The sequence below is a fragment of the Panthera uncia genome, chromosome B1, assembly GCF_023721935.1.
Source record: "Panthera uncia isolate 11264 chromosome B1, Puncia_PCG_1.0, whole genome shotgun sequence".
NCBI classification, from domain to species: Eukaryota; Metazoa; Chordata; class Mammalia; order Carnivora; family Felidae; genus Panthera; species Panthera uncia.
In genome coordinates, this window is record NC_064811.1 from 86329199 (window position 1) to 86349179 (window position 19981).

Genomic DNA, 19981 nt, shown 5'->3' on the forward strand with positions numbered 1-19981 from the left:
TATACTTCTATAAATAAATGTGGTATATACATATAATGGAACACTATTCAGCCTTAAGAAGGAAGGAAATTCTGACATGTGCTACAATATGGGTGAACCTTGAAAACATGCTAAGAGAAGTAATCCATTCACAAAAGGACCAATATTCTGTAATTCCATATAATTCCATATGAGGTACTTAGAGTAGCCAAATTCATAGAGACAAAAAGTAAAATGGTGGTTGCCAAAGGTTGGGGAGATGAGGAAATGGTGAGTTGGTGTTTAATGGGTGTGCAGTTTCAGTTTGGCAAGATGAAAAAGTTCTGAAGATGGATGGTGGTAATGGTTGCACAGCAGTGTGAATATACTTAATGCTGCCAAACAGAACACTGAAAAATGGTTAACGTGGTGGGGCGCCTGGGTAGCTCAGTTGGTTAAGGATCTGACTTCGGCTCAGATCATGATCTCATGATTAGTGAGTTCTAGCCCCGCATAGGGCTCTGTGCTGATGGCTCAGAGCCTGGAGCCTGCTTCAGATTCTGTGTCTCCTTCTCTCTCTGCCCCTCCCCAACCTGTACTTTCTCTTTCTCTCTCTCTCTCTCTCTCAAAAATAAACATTAAAAAATGGGTAACATGGTAAATTTTGTGTTATGTATATTTTACTACATTAAAAAAATAAAAAGTGTATCCTTCTAGGAAAACATTATTATTAAAATTATTGAAATAAAAATCATAGTCTTGAGATCAGCTCCTGCTTCTCTAGTCATATTTTGTGATGTTTTATGTTGAATTCCACCAAGAAGTCACTTTAGTCTTTATATTTTCTAAAGTATGCTTGACTATTTTTACCCACAACATACGTTCCTTTTTGAATTGGCAGGTAAGTATTAATCAATGTAGATATTCTAACAATACTGTCAGAGGAGAAATAATATTGTTGTGACACCAAAAGAACATTTTTATTATACACATTACCTTGAAATAACATTTTTGCCAGGAAATTTGATGCAACGTACATGTGATGCATGATAAAAGCAGCCCAGCTAAAGTACATTAGTCATGTGTGCCGCACATGATACATAGCCCAAGAGCCTGGGAGATACAAGGATATAATTAACTATGAAGGTCACTCCATCACCAGGATCATATTTGGAACAAAGGTGTATTCAGTTATGCTATTTACTCTATTTATACTTCAACTCATTTTTATAAGCTTTCCTTTCTATGTGATTTTTAAAACTCCCATAAGCCCCCCGCCCCCGGTTTTTTTTTTTAAAGAAAGTCTTTTTTTTAAAGAGCTGCCTTACATCCCAACCGAAGTCAAAACCATTGTGAACTTTAAAATATGACTTGCTTTTGACATTGAAACTTTTTTCCTCTTTTTTTCAATTACTATAATAAATGTTAAATTTGGGGTGGGTAGCGATTTCGATACACTCAGAAGGCCTTATGTAGGTCTGTTCTATCAGCGTGTGTTTCATGGTTTCATTACATTTTCACTACTTCTGAAGTTCTCTTTTATTCTTGCACTCATTTTGCTTCAATTTAATACCAGTTCTAATTATTCACCTTCATCTCCCGCCCTTGAGTTCCACCAGACCTTCCTGGACAGTGGGAGGAATTGTCGATCTCTGGTCTTTGCTCTAAGCATTTCCAAAGCCCTTGCTTTTTCTGTAGTCACAATAGTGAATACTGCACATCCCTGCTCTCTCTAGAGAACTCTTAGCCTCAAAGCACTGAGATTTCTAAACTTTCAAGCAGGATCCTGTTATATGTTGAATGTTTTCATCAGAAGTTTGGAAAGAGGAAGTCTCTACAGCTGCTTCTTTTGTATCTTGTCTTCCACTACCCTGAGTTGTTTGGATCCTATTTTTGTTTAACTGGACTTCTTACTGAGGTAACATTTGCAGAGAGATTACAAGCGTGGCTACTTTCCAAGTCCTATGATAATTGAAATAAATGGTCTTTTGTCCTAAAATAGAAATAACAAGGGGGCCAAGAGCAAAGTCTTTTTCTCTCAGAATTCGTTACACATTATATTGCAATGTCTTCCAGTGTCTAACGTTTCACATAAGAAGTGTAATTCAACTCAGAGTGCCTTCCTAATTTTTTCATTCAAGAAGCTTGTAAGAGTTTCTTTTTATCCTTGGAATTTAGAAATTTCTACTGAGTATGTTTAGGTATGCTCCTCTCTATGTGTTTCCCTTTTAATGTGAAAGGCAGTTAAAATTGACTAGCAAATGTCCATTTCATGGGTTACATTTTATATTTGTTTATTTTCTCTCCACTGGTTTCCATGTCTTTCTTAGATTAATCTTCCATATGATACATGTTTCCTTCTTCATTTCCATCCTATTCCTTTCTGCATTTCAATCTTCCATTTGGGACCATTTACTGAGTAAGGTACATCTATCTTTTGGAATTATTTTTAATGAAGATATTTTGGTGGTAACCTAAAATCTTGTTTTCCTAAAATATGTTTATTTCAAGAAATTTTTATGAGGCATACAACTGTAGGGTGTCTGTTATTTTCTCTCAGCCCTTTGAAGGTATTATTCTACTATCTTCTAGCTCTGTCATGGCTGTTGTGGAGGCAGCCATGAGTCTAACTGCTACCCGTTTTTAGGTAATGTGTCCTTTTTCACTGCCTGTTCTTAAGATCTTCCATTCACTCTCATTATGTTGAAATTTCAAATGCTATCTGTATCTAGGTGTAGTTTTCTTTTTTTTTTTTATTGTGTTTGAAATTCATTGTAATTTCTGATTCTGAGGATTAATGTCTTTCAAAAATTCTGAAAAGTCCTCAGTAACTGTTACCTCAAATATTGCCTCTATTCATTCTCTATTATACCCCGCAAAACTCCAGTTAAGCGTTTGGTAGACACTCTTCTTCAATTCTCAATGTCCTCTACCTGTATTGCATATTGTACATCACATCACCTCTCTCTGTCACATTCCGTATAACATCTTTGGTTTGATTCATTAATTCTGCTTTGTATAGTTTACTATTTTATCTTTTCATTGAGGTTTTGATTCCATTGAGTTTTTAAATTTTCATTATGAATTTTATTTTTCAAAGCTATATTTCATTGTTTATAAATCAACTTGGTAATTTTTATAGTTTCCTGTTTCTTGTTCATAATTTCAAACCACTTTTTGCTTGTTTGACCTATTAAATACACTTTTTAAATACATCTCTGTCTCATAATTCTAATATCTTAAGCTTTGTGGGTATAATTGTGCTATTTTTTTCCCCTGTATCTGACTCACGGTACTTTGTTTCCTTGTGTGTTTTAGGATTTTTTTGTGTGTGTGATCTCATATTCCTTGCAAAATATCTGTGGTAATTATGTGAGACCTGAACTGAAGTTCTATTCAATTTCATTGTTTTGTTTTCATTTTCCTGCTTGCATTTTCTTTTATTTATTGTATTCTCCTCCCCTTTTTATTTCTTATTGAGATTCTTAAATCATTCATCCTCAGTCTTGCTGCTCTCCTTATACATGAATTTTAGGCTACACATTTTCTGTAAGTGATGCTTTAGCTACATGTATGTAAATATTTCTTATCTTTTGAAATAAATATCTTCTATTTATTTTTATGATTTCTTCTATGGCCCATCAGTTACTTAGGAGTTTAAAAAAAAATTTTTTTTAATGTTTACTTTTGAGACAATGCAAGAGACAGAGTGCAAGTGGTTGAGGGGCAGACAGAGGGAGACACAGAATCTGAAGCAGGCTCCAGGCTCTGAGCTGTCAGCACAGAGCCCAACATGGGGCTTGAACTCACAAACTGTGAGATCATGACCTGAGCCGAAGTCGAACGCTTAACCGACTGAGCCACTCAGGCACCCCTACTTAGGAGTTTTTAAATTTAATTCCAAAACAAATAGAACTGAAGAATTTTCTGGATATTTCTTTCTTTTTTTTTTTAACGTTTTTTATTTATTTTTGAGACAGGGAGAGACAGAGCATGAACAGGGGAGGGTCAGAGAGAGGGAGACACAGAATCTGAAAAGGGCTCCAGGCTCTGAGCTGTCAGCACAGAGCCTGATGCGGGGCTCAAACTCACGGACCGAGAGATCATGACCTGAGCCGAAGTCGGCCGCTTAACCGACTGAGCCACCCAGGCGCCCCTGGATATCTATTTCTAACCGAATTGCATTATAGTTGTGGTTCGTAAGTACTGAGTCTTTTAAATTTATGGCTTAGAATGTGGTATATTTTCATAAAAGTTATGTGTGTCCTTCAGAAGAATATAAAATCTCTAATTATTGAGCACACATTTTTTTCTATCCTATTTGGCCTGTTACTGAATTGTGTTTGTAAAACCATTATTTCAGATGATTTGTCAAAATCTGCTTACAGCTCCCTCACTTTGGCATCACGTTTTGAAACCATGTGATTCAGTACACACAATATTAAAATGTTCACGTCAGGAAGACACAGTCGGGAAAAACAATTCATCATTATATAGTGCCCACTTTTATTTTTGCCTTCAAGTTTATTTTGTCAGATGTAAAAACAGCTTCACTTTCTTTTAATTAATATTGGCTCAGGAACTCTTTTTACTTTCAACCTCTCTATGTATTTATTTTTTTCTCTCTTGTAAACAATGCATAGCTGTTTTTTTTTTTTTAAGTTTGTTTATCTATTTTGAGAGAGAGAGAGAGAGAAAGAGCACACAAGTGGGGTAGGGGCAGAGAGGGAGAGAGAGAGAAAATCCCAAACAGGCTTCACAGCATGGAGCCAAGGAGGGACTCGAACGCACAAACCATGAGATCATGACCTGAGCCGAAACCAAGAGTCAGACACTTAACCTACTGAGCCACTGAGGCATCCCTGGTGGTTTTTAAAATCCAGTTTGGTATTCTGGTTATTTGATTCCCTGTGATTACTCATATGTTTCGCTTTACTACCTCGTATTTGTTCCTCTCTGTTTTCTCTTTTCTTCTTTTGAATTGCTTTTTTATCTCATTACATGTTTGTATCTACAGGTTTTGAAAATTCACATCCTATTTCTATGATTTGAATGGTTGGCCTTAAAATTTTAACGTGAATTCTTAATCGAAAAGCATCTAAAATTCATCAATGCCTTTACATTTTCCGCAATACTACAAAGATGTTTAAACATTGAAAATGTTTACTAAGCATCACAGCCTCTGTCAAGCTGCCCACTCCTCCGATTTGCTCACCTCCTCTCCTTCTCCCACTTGTCCTTCTGCTGCCCGTCCATCCCTCTTCAGCCACACTGGTCTCCTGCCCGATTCCTGAACAGGCCACGCACATTCTCACCTGAAAACTCCCCACTGACTGGTTCCTCTGCTGAAAACTACATACCTAAGACAACTGCGAGACTGTTTCTCAGCATTCGAGCCTGCTTGATTTGACCCCTTACCTGCCATCTTATTTATAATTGCACACCTTTTGAGCACTTCCTAGAGGCTGTCATTGCTTTACTTTTCTCCATACCACTTACCACCTTTTAGTATACTAAATAACGTCCTCCTCTAGAATCTAAACTCCATGCGGAAAGGGATTTGTTTTCTGATGTTTTTTAAACTGCCATATCCCAGCCTCTAGAACACTGTGAGGCTCATAGTAGGCTCTTAATTATTTGTTATATTCAATGAATCCAAGCCCAAAACCCAGATGAGAGCTGACCAACGTCCTCAAATTATTGGGGGATCCCCGACTCTTTTTGTTCTATCACTACTCAGAACCATGGCTGAGACAGATGATTTCTACTGAGAGCTCTCCGTTTGGAGCGTTATTTGTACCAGTTCAATTTTTCCTAAGTGTGTTTCCTTTTTGTTCCTGGCTTTATGCTGTTTCTCTAATCAGGCTCCTTGCCCAGACCCCAGTTCCACAAGTTCTGTCTCCTTACACAGACATGCAAGTTCTCATCTTCCTGGCCTGCCAGCATCTGTACATGCCTCCGGGTGGTTTGGCAGTTTTTAGCCTCACCGAAGTCCCTGAACTGTGCGTAAGGTTTGCTCCTGCCCTCAGAGGATTTCTTCCACATTTTTGATGGCTCATCCATTCATTGGAAATATTTTTAAAGGAATTTTAAATTTAATTTTCAGACTAATTTTTAAATTTGACTTTAAATGAATCTTTAATGTTTTCCAATGTCTCTGAATCTCTGTCCAGCAATTTGGGGTTCCTTTTTCCTGTTCTGTGAAATATACTTGGTATGGCCTGCCTTTCTTCCATAGCGATCTATTTCTTCTCTCCACTGGCTCATTGTTAATGTTTATCTAATTGAAGACTTTTGTCCAACTCTACACCAACCTTCCAAGTGTGAATTTTCTGGCCCCCACCAGAAACTAAAACCAAAATTGAACAAAGGCTAAAAAGTAGACGGAAATAAAAAGTCCAACAGACAATCTTGTGTTTGTTTCATTAGAGAAGTTTAAACTATCTGAAAGAGCAGGGGCCATTTTTACTGCAGTGGAAAATTTTGAACCTATTGCCTTAATGTTCATTTAGTTACACTTGCAGAACATCCTGAAAAAGCTGAAGCAGGAGATGGCAAGGTGAAAACAGCAGCTTGTAAAACTTCCTGGTAACCACAAGATGAGAAAAGCTCAATATCACCAAGCTAAGCATGCTGTTCCAGGAGACACTGCTTTGGGAGCTATCCCCAATGATCTCCTTGCTTGCTGCAAGTAATAAACTTTCCCTTCTTGAACACAATCTTGAACGGGTCTTATTAGTTATGCTCACCAAGAGACAAAATCCCTGCATTGGGTTGCAAAGCTCCTGTGGCACAGGCCATCTTGGACTAGCAGTTTGGGAAAACTTGCTGAGGAACACTGTAAGGTGGAAGGAGTCTTATAAGCATATAGTTCAATGTTCTTTTTTTTTTTTTTTAATTCTTAACATTTATTTATTTTTGAGAGACAGATCATGAGCAGGGCAGGGGCAGAGTAAAAGAGGGAGACACAGAATCTGAAGCAGACTCCAGGCTATGAGCTGTCAGTACAGAGCCTAATGTGGGGCTTGAACCCATGAACCATGAGATCATGACCTGAGCTGCAGTCAGATACTTAACAGACTGAGCCACCCAGGTGCCCCTAGTTTAATGTTCTTAAAAAGGGCAGCCTAAGCATGGTGAACATGATCTTTTAGGAATCAGCATATGTGAGGATACAAGTTCCTTACTGTAACAAATCATTGCAAATTTAATGGCTTAAAATCACACAAATGTATTATCTCACAGTTTCCCTCAGTCAGAAGACCAGAGTGGCTGAATAGAAAGTGGCTTTTAGAGTCTCACAGGCTGAAATCAAGATGTGGGTAGAGTTGTTCTCTTTTCTAGAGATCTAAGGGGAGAATCCGTTCCTCACTCTTTCAGATTTCCTTGCTGGTTGGTTGGTACCTATTTCCTTGCTGGCTATCAGTCAAAGGCTGTTGTCAGCTTCCAAAGGCCACCCACATTCCTTGGCTCTTAGCCCCCTCCTCCATCTTCAAATCCAGCCATGGTGGGTCAAGTCCCTCTCACTTTTTTTTTTTTAATGTTTATTTACTTTTGAGACAGAGAGAGACAGAGCATGAACAGGGGAGGGGCAGAGAGAGAGGGAGACATAGAATCTGAAACAGGCTCCAGGCTCTGAGCTGTCAGCACAGAGCCCGACGTGGGGCTCAAACCCACGGACCGTGAGATCATGACCTGAGCTGAAGTCGGATGCTCAACCGACCAAGCCACCCAGGCGCCCCCAAGTCCCTCTCACTTTAACTTCTCTTTTGTTCTCCTCTGCTAATAAGAAATAATTTGGGGATGTTGGTGGCTCAGTCAGTTAAGTACCCAACTTCGACTCAGGTCATGATCCTATGGTTCATGAGTTCAAGCCCTACATCAGGCTCTCTGCTGTCAGCACAGAGCTCACTTCAGATCCTCTATCCCCCTCTCTCTCTACCCCTCCCCTGATCATGCTTTCTCTCTCTCTCTCTCAAAAATAAACAATTGAAGAAATAATGTAATTAGATTGGACCTACACAGATAATCCAGAATATTTCTTCATTTCAGAGTCTGTAACCTTAATCACATCAGCAAAGCCCCCTTTGCCACATAAGATAACCTACAGTTTACAGGTTCTGAGGATTAGAATGTGGACCTCTTTTGGGGGACCATTATTCTGCCTACTACAGTGGGCAAGAATCCAGTTTGTAGAAACCAGGAGAAAGCAGATCAATAGTGAAAAGGTAAGTCAGGACCACAAATGTTCAGAGATGTTTTCCAAAGCCCAGAAGTTTCTCTAAGAAGTACAACAGGAGATTAGCAGAGATCCACGAGTCAGATTAACAGCCAGGACTCAAGTAGGCAGGATTTGACATTCTTTAGCCTAATGGCCACTAGTAGTCTTTCAGGTACCACCTTCAACTTTATCTGTGCTGGTGTGTTTTCCCTCTCTGGAATGGCAAAGAATTCCTTGTGGAAGAGGAAGGCCTGAGGCACTGTTCTCATCACCTACTAAAGCTATCTCTTGGGCTTCACTTTAAGGATGGAAGCAGTTGGCATTTTGAATCCAATTGGGGTGCTCAGTCTAGATTATAGGCCACCAGCAGAATATCTTTTTTACTTTTTTTTCTTCCATCTCTCCTTATATATTGACTCACTGTGGTCTGAGTTAATATCTCAAATGTATGATTGTGCTAAAAGCAATAAATAATCAGTATCTGCCAACATTTTTATTTTTGCTACCATTTCCCCTGATTATATGTCTTGGTATGGAGACATATAGATTTACCAAATATTTTGCCATTGGATAGCGATGGCCACCAACTCTCTAGACTATAAAATGTCTTCCTAATATCCTTCCTCCCCTACTGGCCGTTTTCATATTTTAGGTTACATTACTTCTAGCATTTGTACATCCCGATGGCAAAATCCCTATCAGATAGGAACGTACTCCCCCTTAAGAGTAGTAGAAAAATGTGGTTTAACACATAGAAATTTATGTATTTCAGGCAAAAAGCCTAGGAGTAGGAAGGCTCTTTATGTCTTTCCACACTGTCATCCTTTGTGTGTCTTAATCCCCACGGTTATTGTGTCATAGTCCCAGCATAGCTGGGTAAGAACCATGAGGTGTAGAGGATGAAAGAAAAGGCATTCTAGTGAAGTTTTCCTTGTCCCAAGTCCCAGGTTTTCCTTGTCCCAAGAGACTTCTGCTCATATCTCATTGGCCAACGGTGGATCATAGATTGAAGAAGAGTCTAACAAGTAGCATTTTTATCTATCCAGGATTCAATTTATGAAAGATAAATGGGAGATTAGATATTGAGGAGGCAAATGGCAGTGCCTGACAACTATACTGCTATTATAAAGAATAAAGATATATGGGAGTGCCTGGGTGGCTCAGTCAATTAACAGTCCGAATTTGGCTCAGGTCATGATTTCATAGTTTATGACTTCAAACCCACATTGGGCTCTCTGCTGTCAGCACACAGCCCTCTTCAGCTCCTCTTTCCCCCTCTCTCTGCTCCTCCCCCACTCATGTGCGCATGTGTACCCTCTCTCTCTCTCTCTCTCAAAAACAAACATTAAAAAAAGGAATAAAGATATACATGTGTATATGAAAAATACTATATACTGTTAAAGTTGAAAAAGCAAGTTGCAGAAGAATATGCATTTGAATCCATTATTACAAAACAAAAATAAAAAAAAAAACAAAGACAAAAAACAAAACTAACTGCTGTATGTATGTTTGTATGTGCATGTTAGGGGAATGTTACACCTTAAACAGGAATACAGCTAGTGATACAGTGAAAATGATATTACTGATAATAAATAGGGATTACATCCAATAATAATAGCAAACGCACACAATATACTGACACATGCTGTTATATTTAGCAAACATTAACTCATTTTATCCTCATAATAACTTCATAAAGTTTCACTAATGTTTTCCTTAATTTACAGATGAGGAAGTTGACACACAAAGAGTTAAATAACTTCTCCAAGATCACAGATCTAATAAACATTAGAGATGGAGTTTAAACCCAGAAAGTCCAGTCCACAGTCTGGGCACTTAATCCCTACGATATGTATTATTTTGTACTTTGAAAAGAAAATAATAAAGCAATTACCTCTCCTTCAAATCCACCCAAAGCAGCAGCAGCAAGAGCAACAGCAATAGAGCAGAAAGAGCATCCATGAACTCTGAGAAAAACCTGGGCTGTCACTGCAGATTTGTCATCAGTCCTCCCCAAGTGTTCTCTTATCTTTGGGTGCCTTTTCATCTTCCTAAAAACCATTGTTCTCCCTACATGGGCACCCAACCCAAGGAAGCTGCTCAGGATTCCAAACCTGAGCTCTATCCTGACTTTCCCCAGAGAACAGCCCCCCTACTTTTTCTCCTCTTCCTCTCCCCTCTCAACATGGCTGTCCATGCACTTCAGAGCCGTGGAGTTCTCTGGACAAGTTGATAACTATAAAATAATGGGATAATTGTTTGTCCCAAATGGTGGACAAGTTTGAGAGTATAGAGGAATGAACCCTAGCATTCTAATATCTAGAGACACAACTAATATTTAGATTGTTTTAAAGGTCCCAAGGATCTCCCACATACTGCTGCTCATTTAATTCAGTCTTCATGGTAACACTATGAAGGTTTTCATTCCTATTTTACAGATATGGAAACAGAGGCTCTGTGAGGATAACTAACTTGTCCACCATGTTCTTGCTGCTAAGAGTGGCAGAGCTGATACTAAGTCTGATCATTCTTTCCCCAAACTGCAGCCACCTCTTTTTACACAAACTTCCTTGGCCAGGAATTTCCACATATGTTACCAATGAAGTCAGTGACTTGAATAGTGAAAATTGATGACCACTGCTGGAAAAATGAAGCTTGAGGTGCAAGGAATAGAGGAGAGGAAAGGAACGTCACTTACATGCCACTGTTTGCATGCACAGTGGTGTATTTGGGTTAAAACCATCTAAATAGTCTTTTAGCCTCAATTTTACTTTCGCATTGACACAGTCTTTTGGTTTATGCTAACTGCTGGACAATATTCATTTCTAAAGCCCTATTTTTCTTTCTTTCCTAAATACGTAGCTCCTCTGCTGCTTTATCTAGAAATAAAAGGTTATCACAGGTGAATACTGGCAATATTCAAAAGTTATAAATAGTTTTGTAAGTAAAAACAGTATAACAGTTGTAAGTTTTAAAGGTAGAAAAGGATCTTATAAAAACTAAATTTGTACCACAGTGCATTATGGAGACTGTTGGTTTAAGAAATGCAAACAGGCAAAGTATTTGGAGTTCCCACCATAAAATGATGCAAGTCAGGTCTTTGTTCCTGCAGTAAACTTGAATCAAAAGAGCAAATAGGGGCACCTGGCTGGCTGAGTTGGTGGAAGAGGTGACCCTTGATCTCAGGGCTATGAGTTCAAGCCCCATGTTGGGTGTTGAATCTAATTAAAAAAAAAACAAAACAGAACTTGCAGAGGGAAGATGGATGGTGGGAGGGAAGGAGGATGCTGGGTTCACCTCGTCCTGCTGATTGCTTAGATTCCACCCACACCTGCCTAAATAACCCAGAAAACCGCCAGAAGACTAGAAGAACAGACTGTCCTGAGCCAAGCATAGACAAAAGGCCCACGGAAGAGGTTAGGAAGGGCGGAGAGGCGGTGCATGCTACACGGCCTGGCAGGAAGGAGCTGGGGTGGTGGAGGGGCAGCCCTCCCAGCAAGGAAGAGCCCCTGAGTCTGATTTGCAAAAGCCGAAGGGCCAGATGGACTGACTTCTGACGGCCAGTGGGACTTACCATCTGGAATGTTAAAAGTCAACAGCTCTGCTCTTAGACAGTGGGAAGGGCAAAAGGACACTGGGAGGGAGAGTTGTTGAGCCCCAGGAGACAGAGCTCAGCTCAGTGGGGAACAAAGGTGCTGGCAAGCGCTATCTCCCTCTCCCATCCCCCAGCCGAAATCCCAAAGGGAACCAGTTCACCAAACTTGCTTGCACTGTGCAAACACCCAACACTGTGCTTCTGTGGATCCATCCCTCTGACAGGTCTGCCTGCCTTCCTCCTGGTGCTGCAGGGCCCCTTTCGCAGGAGACCACCAACAACAAAGCAAGCTAAGCCTGCCCCTCCCGCCCCTGTGCACCTTGCAGATCGCCCCTCCACCATCACTAATACGTCAGATCCCATCAAAGCTGCACCACAAGCCTGGCAGAGTGAAAGTAGCCCAGACAGGGGCCACACCACTCCATAGTGAGTCTTGACCCTGTAAGAGGGGAAGGTAAGGTACACACCAGTCTGACTATGGCCCCAGCGGTGGGCTGGGGGCAGACATTGGGTCTGACTGCGGCCCCTCCCACCAACACAACTTACTCCAGACAGCACAGGGGAAGTGCCCTGCAGTTTGGAGCAACCGCAGGGACTACCCAAAATGATGAAATGGAAGAATTCTCCATAAAAGAAACTCCAGGAAGTAGTGACAGCTAAGGAATTGAACAAAAATGATTTAAGCAATATAACAGAACAAGAATTTAGAATAATAGTCATAAAATTAATTGCTGGGCTTGCAAAAAAGCATCGAGGACAAGGGAGAATCTATTGCTACAGAGATCAAGAGACTAAAAGATAGTCATGAGGAATTAAAAAATGTTATAAATGAGGTGCAAAATAAAATGGAGGCGACCACAGCTCGGATTGAAGAGGCAGAGGAGAGAATAGGTGAATTAGAAGATAAAACTATGGAAAAAGAGGAACCTGAGAAAAAGAGAGATAAGAAAATCCAGAAGTATGAGGGGAGAAGTAGAGAACTAAGTGATGCAATCAAACAGAACAATATCTGTATAATAGGAATTCCAGAAGAGGAAGAGAGAGAGAAAGGGGCTGAAAGTGTACTTGAACAAATCATAGCTGAGAACTTCCCTGATCTGGGGAAGAAAAAAGGCATTGAAATCCAAGAGCCACAGAGAACTCCCTTCAGACATAACTTGAATCGATATTCTGCATGACATATCATAGTGATACTGGCAAAATACAAGGATAAAGACAAAATTCTGAAAGCAGCTAGGGATAAACACGCTCTAATATATAAAGGGAGACCCGTAAGACTAGTGGCAGACCTATCTACTGAAACTTGGCAGGCCAGAAAGGAATGGCAGGAAATCTTCAATGTGACGAACAGAAAAAATATGCAGCCGAGAATCCTTTATCCAGCAAGTCTGTCAGTCAGAATAGAAGGAGAGATAAAGGTCTTCCCAAACAAACAAAAACTGAAGGAATTCATCACCACTAAACCAGCCCTACAAGAGATCCTAAGGGGGATTCTGTGAGTGAAATGTTGCAAGGACCACAAAGTACCAGAGACATCACTACAAGCATGAAACCTACAGACATCACAATGACTCTAAACCCATATCTTTCAATAATAACACTGAATGTAAATGGATTAAATGCACCAACCAAAAGACACAGGGTATCAGAATGGATACAAAAACAAGACCCATCTATTTGCTGTCTACAAGACCTGAGGACACCTTCAGATTGAAAGTGAGAGAATGGAGAACTATCTATCATGCTACTGGAAGTCAAAAGAAAGCTGGAGTAGCCATATTTATATCAGACAAACTAGACTTTAAAGGCTGTAACAAGAGATGAAGAACGACATTATATAATAATTACAGCAACTATCCACCAGGAAGAGCTAACAATGATAAATCTATTGTGCCGAATACGGGAGCCCCAAATATATAAAACAATTAATCACAAACATAAGCAACCTTATTGATAAGGATGTGGTAATTGCAGGGGACTTTAATACGCCACTTACAACAATGGATAGATCAACTAGACACAGGATCAATAAAGAAACAAGGGTCCTGAATGATACATTAGATCAGATAGACTTGACAGATATATTTAGAACTCTGCATCCCAAAGCAACAGAATATACTTTCTTCTCGAGTGCACTAGGAACATTCTCCAAGATAGATTACATACTGAGTCACAAAACAGCCCTTCATAAGTATAAAAGATTTGAGATCATATCGTGCACACTTTCAGACCACAAGGCTATGAAGCTTGAAATCAACCACAGGAAAAAGTCTGGAAAACCTCCAAAAGCATGGAGGTTAAAGAACACCCTACTAAAGAATGAATGGGTCAACCAGGCAATTAGAGAAGAAATTAAAAAATATATGGAAACAAACGAAAATGAAAATACAACAACCCAAAAGCTTTGGGACGCAGCGAAGGCAGTCCTGAGAGGAAAATACATTGCAATCCAGGCCTATCTCAAGAAACAAGAAAAATCCCAAATACAAAATCTAACAGCACACCTAAAGGAAATAGAAGCAGAACAGCAAAGGCAGCCTAAACCCAGCACAAGAAGAGAAATAATAAAGATCAGAGCAGAAATAAACAATATAGAATCTAAAAAAACTGTAGAGCAGATCAATGAAACCAAGAGTTGGTTTTTTGAAAAAATAAACAAAATTGATAAACCTCTAGCCAGACTTCTCAAAAAGAAAAGGGAGATGACCCAAATAGATAAAATCATGAATGAAAATGGAATTATTACAACCAATCTCTCAGAAATACAAGCAATTATCAGGGAATACTATGAAAAATTATATGCCAACAAACTGGACAATCTGGAAGAAATGGACAAATTCCTAAGCACCCACACACTTCCAAAACTCAAACAGGAAGAAATAGAAGACTTGAACAGACCCATAACCACTGAAGATATTGAATCAGTTATCAAAAATCTCCCAACAAGTAAGAGTCCAGGACCAGATGACTTCCTGGGGAATTCTACCAGACATTTAAACCAGAGATAATACCTATCCTTCTCAAGCTGTTCCAAAAAATAGAAAGGGAAGGAAAATTTCCAGACTCATTCTATGAAGCCAGTATTACTTTGATTCCTAAACCAGACAGAGACCCAGCAAAAAAAGAGAACTACAGGCCAATATCCCTGATGAATATGGATGCAAAAATTCTCAATAAGATACTAGCAAATCTAATTCAACAGCATATAAAAAGAATTATTCACCATGATCAAGTGGGATTCATTCCTGGGATGCAGGGCTGGTTCAACATTTGCAAATCAATCAATGTGATACATCACATCAATAAAAGAAAAGGTAAGAACCATATGACCCTGTCAATCGATGTAGAAAAAGCATTTGACAAAATTCAGCATGCTTTCTTAATAAAAGCCCTCGAGAAAGTCGGGATAGGAGGAACATACTTAAATATCATAAAAGCCATTTATGAAAAGCCCACAGCTAATATCATCCTCAATGGGGAAAAACTGAGAGCTTTCTCCCTGAGATCAGGAACACGACAGGGATGTCCACTCTCACCACTGTTGTTTAACATAGTGTTGGAAGTGCTAGCATCAACAATCAGAAAACAAAAGGAAACCAAAGGCATCAAAATTGGCAAAGATGAAGTCAAGCTCTCACTTTTTGCAGATGACATGATATTATACATGGAAAACCCAACAGACTCCACCAAAAGTCTGCTAGAACTCATACATGAATTCAGCAAAGTCATAGGATACAAAATCAATGTACAGAAATCAGTTGCATTCTTATACACTAATAATGAAGCAACAGAAAGACAAATAAAGAAACTGATCCCATTCACAATTGCACCAAGAAGTATAAAATACCTAGGAATAAACCTAACCAAAGATGTAAAAGATCTGTATGCTGAAAACTATAGAAAGCTTATGAAGCAAATTGAAGAAGATACAAAGAAATGGAAAAACATTCCATGCTCATGGATTTGAAGAATAAATATTGTTAAAATGTCAATACTACCAAAGCTATCTACACATTCAATGGAATCCCAATCAAAATTGCACCAGCATTCTTCTCGAAACTAGAACAAGCAATCCTAAAATTCATATGGAACCACAAAAGGCCCTGAATAGCCAAAGTAATTTTGAAGAAGAACAAAGCAGGAGGCATCACAATCCCAGACTTTAGCCTCTACTACAAAGCTGTAATCATCAAGACAGCATGGTATTGGCACAAAAACAGACACATAGACCAATGGAATAGAATAGAAACCCCAGAATTGGACCCACAAATGTATGGCCAACTCATCTTTGACAAAGCAGGAAAGAATGTCCAATGGAAAAAAGACAGTCTTTTTAACAAATGGTGCTGGGAGAACTGGACAGCAACATGCAGAAGGATGAAACTAGACCACTTTCTTACACCATTCACAAAAACAAACTCAAAATGGATGAAGGACCTGAATGTGAGACAGGAAACCATCAAAACCCTAGAGGAGAAAGCAGGAAAAAATCTCTCTGACCTCAGCTGCAGCAATTTCTTACTTGACACATCTCCAAAGGCAAGGGAATTAAAAGCAAAAATGAACTATTGGGACCTCATGAAGATAAAAAGCTTCTTCACTGCAAAGGAAACAATCAACAAAACTAAAAGGCAATCAATGGAATGGGAAAAGATATTTGCAAATGACCTATCAGATAAAGGGCTAGTATCCAAAATCTATAAAGAGCTCACCAAACTCCACACCCGAAAAACAAATAATCCAGTGAAGAAATGGGCAGAAAACATGAATAGACACTTCTCTAAAGAAGACATCCAGATGGTCAACAGGTATATGAAAAGATGCTCAACGTCGCTCCTCATCAGGGAAATACAAATCAAAACCACACTCAGATACCACCTCACACCAGTCAGAATGGCTAAAATGAACAAATGAGGAGACTATAGATGCTGGAGAGGATGTGGAGAAACGGGAACCCTCTTGCACTGTTCGTGGGAATGCAAACTGGTGCAGCTACTCTGGAAAACAGTGTGGAGGTTCCTCAAAAAATTAAAAATAGATCTACCCTATGACCCAGCAATAGCACTGCTAGGAATTTACCCAAGGGATACAGGAGTGCTGAGGCATAGGGGCACTTGTACCCCAATGTTTATAGCAGCACTCTCAACAATAGCCAAATTATGGGAAGAACCTAAATGTCCATCAACTGATGAATGGATAAAGAAATTGTGGTTTATATACACAATGGAATACTACATGGCAATGAGAAAGAATGAAATCTGGCCTTTTGTAGCAACATGGATGGAACTGGAGAGTGTTATGCTAAGTGAAATAAGTCATACAGAGAAAGACAGATACCACATGTTTTCACTCTTATGTGGATCCTGAGAAACTTAACAGAAGACCATGGGGGAGGGGAAGGGGAAAAACAAAAAAAAAAGGTTAAAGGGGGAGGGAGCCAAAACATAAGAGACTCTTAAAAACTGAGAACAAACTGAGGGTTGATGGGGGGTGGGAGGGAGAGGAGGGTGGGTGTTGGGTATTAAGGAGGGCACCTGTTGGGATGAGCACTGGGTGTTGTATGGAAACCAATTTGACAATAAATTTCATATTAAAAATAAATAAATAAATAAATAAATAAATAAATAAAATAATACTTAAATGGGGAAAAATAAAATATAAAGGATACATCAAAGGCATATAAAATTATTTTCTTTCTATATTATATCTAAAGTGCCTATAAGATTTGAATAGATGAAATAACTTGTTTAAAGAAAAAAATAAAAAATAAAAGAGCAAACAAAGTATCTCATAAGTTTCCTCAACTGCAAATACTCTGAGATTTTTATGCCTGAGGTAGACGTTTCTGAAGATGAGTATCTTGACCTATTTCAACCACCATGACCTCCTAACTCTGTTCTGAACAAGCTGTGGAGCAGTATTAGAAAATCTAAGCGGTTAAAAAAATTTTTTTCTACATTTTTCAGAGAGAGAGAGAGAGAATGAGCAGGGGAGGGGCAGAGAGAGAGGGAGAGAGAGAGTCCCAAGCAGGCCCTGTGCTGTCAGTGCAGAACTTGATCATGAACTATGAGATAATGACCTGAGCCAAAGACAAGAATCAGACAATTAACTGACTAAGCCACCCAGGAGCCCCTAAGCAGTGTTTAATTGATAAAATCTGATACTTGACATTTAAAGCACAGCAACTGGAAAATCTGTGAAGTAAGTTAAATTGATATAGTAACTGAGTGTGGAATTTAGAACTAAAAGGAACCTGAGAATGTATTTTAGGGCTCTTTGCCAATGTTCAGGAAAGACTCCCATCTCCTTGCTAGGCCCCCAAATAGTTGATAGATTATTTTTATAAGGCACAAAAAGTTTAGAACTTGGAAAAGCAGATATCAAAATCGTTTTTCAATAATGTCCCTTTTATTTTGGAGGTAATAAATAATAAGCGGATACTATCTGAACAGGTTTGTTAGCTCTCTACTAGTGAGGTTTCTTTCTATAAGCCAATTCATATATCCCAGGAGAATCTCCATGGCTCCCCACTCCGCCCTGTCAAGAATGCTTACAAAGTCAAGTTGTGTATACAACCTGCTCACTGCATCTCTCCTCATCAGTAACCTGCCTTCCTCTTTTATATCCCAAACAATTCTTAGTAATGACACCCAATTATAACTTGTCCTTTTGAATTTGGGGTGCCGAAAGGCAGGCTTCTTCTACTTTCTAGTAAAGATATTAACAGGCATCCAAAACTTTTCATAACATAGCTCACGATATGAAAGCTTCAGACCAGCTCATGCATTCATTTTCTCTCCTTGTATAGATTTTTCTCTTCTTACAGAACTTATGTAGATTATTTCTTTGGTACCAAAAGTCCCAAGCCCTGTAACACTGTGTGTTCTTAGATGCCATTTGTCCAATCCATCTTCTTTCCCAATGAAGGAAGAATAGTTACTGGGCAAATGATCTGGAAGCACATTCACCTGCAAGTCAGGGTTGCTTAAAGACCAGGCTAGCGCACCTTCTAAACTACCACTGGAATCACCTTCACAGCACCCTCCACAGATGTTTGATTATGGAGCTTCTGCCTGAACCCCTGGAACGAGCAAGCCAGGGAGAGAGGAGCGCTGTCCGTACTTCCAAAGTGTCTCTTCACGTTGAAGTATTATGTTGAACCCTCTACTCTAATGATTCTTCCGTTGTCTTAGCTTTGCTTCTGGAGTCTGCCAAGAAAATATCCTCTCTTTATGTCCATTTCCATACACTATGACCTGTGTCCTTTTTTTCCCCCTTACACAGACCCTTTTTAAGCCCTTTTTTAAAACTACATTCTCAGGAAGTGGTGTCAGCATTGAAGAGGTTTCACGTATCAGTTACTAGAATCATATTAGCTTTAAAGGAAATGAAATTACTTCTGCAACTGCAGAGACTAAGAGGAAAATTAAGTTTGTGATGACTTCCAGCTTGAAGCAAATTCATTTACACACACACGCACACACTGCCCTACTATCTATCACTGCTCTGATTTCATCTGTGACCTAGTTTGTGGCTTCCAAAACTTTACACTGCTCTGGGAAGCTCATTCTTAAAGATATTTAGCTTTCTTACATTATACTTTATATAAAACTTTGGCTATATGTGAGGCTTCCCATTTATCTCAATATCTCATCAACACTGTGATTTTTTTTAATTAAAAATTTCCACTTGGTAGTTCAAGAATTTTGAAACAATAAGATACACATGATACCGAAAATGGGTAGTGAAAAATCTTAGTTGAAATGTATTTAATCCACCAGTTCCTCACCCCCATGGATTCAGACTGTGACCTGAGAGAAAAATCCCAATCACATGCAATTGTTTGCCATTTCATTGAGGTTTGCATATTACCCACTGCGAATGAGGGGCAATTATTTTAAATAATTTTTTATTACACACAAAATTGGAAGGTGTTCCACTTACTAATTAAAAATCATCCCTTGATTTTTTTTAAATCATCTTTTGATTTAAAAGCCAATGTATCCAGAAGAAGTTCTGAACTGATTTTTATACATTTTATCTGCAACCTGAAGACCAGGATTATAGCCTAATATAGTAGCAATGGGATATTTTAAAGACAAGCCATGACAGTCAAGTGTCATTCAACTGACTTGTTAGAAGTATCCACTCTCACGTCCCTTGTTGCTCATAGTTTCATAGGATTCCAACCTTAGGGCAAACTACCA

The 19981-nt window shown here is 39.1% G+C and overlaps 1 protein-coding gene across 2 annotated transcripts in view; it reads left to right on the top strand.

Annotated features, from left to right (window-relative positions):
* The window catches only part of ARHGEF38 (Rho guanine nucleotide exchange factor 38), a 129373-nt gene that overhangs the window by 17495 nt on the left and 91897 nt on the right, over nucleotides 1-19981 (top strand). The gene's annotated exons all lie outside the window — the stretch shown is intronic.